General features: G+C 35.2%; 1 pseudogene; it reads right to left on the reverse strand.

The window, feature by feature from the left end:
- Positions 1–522: 522 nt before the first annotated feature.
- LOC105713480 (protein SET-like) lies at positions 523–1,446 on the reverse strand (annotated as a pseudogene).
- Positions 1,447–3,983: the final 2,537 nt, after the last annotated feature.

Here is a 3,983-nt window from a genome sequence, read left to right on the forward strand (position 1 = left end):
TTTTCATTAGGAGAGAATTTATTTTAAAATGTCATCTTAAACTGCAAGAATGTCTGTCAAATGTCACAATTAAACATGCCACAGGAGAAGCCACGTTGTCAAAATGCCCACTTAACCCACCCACACATCTCAAATCCACCCTTTGCTGACCTTCTATATCCCCATTTTTTAATGTTTTTTTTTCCTTTTTTTAAACAAGAGAAAGTAGACAGACACATGTTGGTAAATGATAACTGTCCATACTCACATAAAGACACAGCGTACTCGCTGAGCCCAATATACAAAGAAAGGAGGAAAAAAGCTAGAATTCTATGCCCTGCTACACAGAGGCCTACACCATCCACCTTTTGTTCAGACAGCAAGGGATAAAAATGAATTTCAAACAGAAAGGGGTAGAGACTCTTTTCCCATTGTATTCTGCTCAAGATATTTCCCCAAAAAGAGATTGGGAACCATGGTGTAGAGAAAAGAGACCTCAAAAACAGGGTGACTGAGCACAAGAGGGAAAAAAAAACTGCAACTTACTCCCAGGGACCGGAGAAAATTTAAAAAAAGGAAGGTTGGAAGCCATCAGTGTTCTATTAGTCATCTTCTCCTTCATCCTCCTCTCCTTCTGCCCTTCATCATCATCTTCATCTTCTTCACCTTCATCCTCATCCTTCTTCATCAATATCTTCTAATCCTGCCGCCTCTTCATCAACATCATCATCTTTTTCTCCTTCTCATCCTTCATCATCCATATCGAGAACCAAGCAGTACTGTAATGGGTTTGGTCAAATATCATCTTTGATGACCTCTCTTAACTCATCAGCACCTGCATCAGAATGGTCAGTAAACCAGATAAAGAAGCCCTCTGGTTCCTCATGCTGCCTCTTCCTGCTGGCTTATTCTGTGTTCGACTTGAACATTTCGTCAAATCCTTTCCAGATTTCCATTTGATTTCGGTGGACTTTGAAGATGGATCACCACTATCATTCAGATGAAATTCTTTGGAGAGAACTTTATTTTCAAAGTAAGCATTTTAATCAAAATAAAAACCTATTCTGTAACCTGATTTAATATCTTCAAATTCTGTCACTTCAACTCTGGTCAAATAATACAGTGCCTCTTCGTCCTCCTCCCCAAGCAGTGCAGACATTTGTGGATGGTTGACAAATGTTGTTACCGAAAAATTTGGGATTTTGGCGATCAATTCTGACCTCTTCTGAAAAAATGGTTGGCAGAGTTTGTTATATTTCTGTTCTACTTTCAAAATCTTCTCACTGGCTTGTTCATTAAGTCTGTCTATTTCATTTTATACTTCATCAATGTGTTCAATTGCTTCTTGCTGTTTTCTCCCTTCTTCAGCAAACCTGCAGAGGCCAATGTGTCCTCCAGTCCCAGAGCAGGAGGTGGTCTTGGTTTCTTCTTTTGAGGCAGGAGTGGAGACTGCCGTTTGGGGGCCATGCTGCTGGGGAAGTCCGAGAACCAGAGCACAAGTCTTCTTGTTCGTGGGGAAGCAGGGAGAACACTGAGCTCTTGACCATAATTTTATATCATTTTGCAAGTTAAACTTTACCTTATAATCTTTTATAGACTTTTATAATAATATTAATGAATCATAATATGCTAGCAAGTTATAATAAAATAACTAATGAGTTATGATGAAAACAAGCAGAAATTTGCCCTACCCTTTCCTGGTTCTCCTTTTTAAAGATAGTCATTCCCTCTTTTAACTGCTTCACTTAACATTTGTCTCTGATAATTTGCTTAAGCCACAGTGTCTTTAGTGGCTAAGGCCACTTTTGACTTTCTGGTATCTGCCACTTCTCCCCAATTCAATATAATTAAAACAAAAAAGAGTTAAATCAAAAATCAGTGTTCACATTACTATGTACTATGGTATCAGGTAATTACAGTGATTACATTTCCTTCCTTGTACAATTGCCCTTGATGAAATTTATTTTTGTCTTTTACTGTTACTTGAGTAGTTTTTTGGAAGCGAATTAGTAACTTTTCCAACTGCTCCTCTGAAGCCACCATACATTTAAAACTAATACTTTTTTATTCAAATATCCAAACAGCCGGTATACTAGCAATTCTCTTTTCAACCAGACCCATTTTTTTTTCTGGAAATTTTGTTCCTAGAACACTGGTTTTCCTTCTTCACTCTAAACTGGTGCTTCTTTAAGCCTACTATCTAGACAGCATCTGACATTTTCTTTTCTTAACTTCATAAAATGTACGTATTTTCCCAAAGATCTACGTTTTCCTTTTCTTCATTTATTTCTTGGTTCTGCTGAAGCTTAATTCTGATAGTTTGCCAAAAACATAAATAAATAAACAATGGAAGATGTATCTGGAAACGATTTATTCCATATTCAAAATCTTATTGGATGGTTTGAATGGGTAGAAAATTATGAGATGAAAATTATGTTTATGTCAAGAAGCTGAAGTCTTACTATTTCTGAGGGCCTGGCATTCCCAATACTTTGCCAGATATGGTCATTTTATTTCCATCTATTGTGTTGAGCACCTTGAATTTCAAACCTCGTATTCTTCAGGATGAAAAAATTGTGTTTTAATTAATCTATTCATCTACTCTACTTTCTTCACCCTCTTTTTCTAGAACATTTATTGGTAGACTTTTTTATTTTATATATCTAAATATCTGTATGTTTTTTCTTGTTTTTCCATCTTTAATCTTTTTATCCTACTTTTGAAGATGTTTTCACATTTTTATAATTTAGTTTTTAATTTTCTGGTTATATTTTTACTTTTTTATGGATGCTTTATTATCCCCTTTTTTCACATCTGAGGATATTTCTTTAAAATCTTTCTTTTGTTCTTCTGGAGTTTTTGTGTAGTTATTTGGTGGTAGTGGTGGTTGGTTGGTTGGTTAATTTTTAGTATTTCCTTTTGTTCTCAGCACGATTTCTATTTCTTTCAAGTAATTTTTTTCTATTTCTCCACCTTGTAGACTTCCATCAAAAACTGGATTATTATCCTGATTTCTATCTATATTTAAGAATAATTTAGTAAAGTATGATTAAGTGTGATTTAATACTCTCTGCCACTAGACAGGATTGTTGATTGGTGAGCAATGTTCTTGAGTCCTGAGGCGTATCCTTCCAGGTTATTTGGAGGCTAGCTCCCAGCCTACCTGGCCAAGGGGAAAGTGGAGAAAGCTGAGTTTACTGGGTAAGGGGGATCTCCTGGGCTCTGACATTGTTAATATATTTCTAATCATTCCTGATTTTCAGTGCGATACTTCCACCCTGCCCTGACTTGGACTGATAATCCCAATTCTTGAGTCCCTTAGAAATTCTCAGGTGCACATCAGCTCACTTTTTGTTACCTTCATCACTACAAGATTTTAGACCTTCAGATCTTCCTCCATGCTCATGAGTCCACCAAGAGCCATTTTCCAAAACATATTGAAATCCTTCATCTGCTTCTATCTGTCTTCCTTTTATCTTTCCTTTTTTTTAGTCTATTTTATTCCTTTTCTATCCCTTTTAGAGGTGGGCCAGAGCAAGAGGAAATAGCATGGTCACACCACATTTTCTAACCTATACCTGTAATTTCAATTTTTTAATTTTCTAATTTTTTTGTTCTAACTTCCTCGCTGATAAGTAACAAAACTGAGAATATATGTTGTTTTGATTTGGTTTAAAATTAAATAATGTTTAACACAGCAGTTATTCACGAACATTTATTTGCAGATAGTGAACATAATGAAAGTATTGTGTAATTATTTAATGATTACAGTGTAGGCTATAGACTGGCCAATTAACAAATTAAAGCTAAAATGTAGCATCAGGGATGAATTTATCTTGTCTATATGAAGAAACTTCCCCTTCATTATATAAAATAATAAAAGCTTTTTTGAAGTGTTTTTACTCAGTTTTTTAGCATCATAAAGATCAATCTTCTTAGTTCTTAAAAGCTATATTAAAATAACTTAAATAAACATCCTCTTATGATAGGAGGTTGCTTTGAGC

The sequence above is a fragment of the Aotus nancymaae genome, unplaced genomic scaffold (genome assembly GCF_030222135.1).
Source record: "Aotus nancymaae isolate 86718 unplaced genomic scaffold, 86718_ANA_hifiasm-v0.15.2.pri h1tg000020l, whole genome shotgun sequence".
Taxonomy (NCBI): Eukaryota; Metazoa; Chordata; class Mammalia; order Primates; family Aotidae; genus Aotus; species Aotus nancymaae.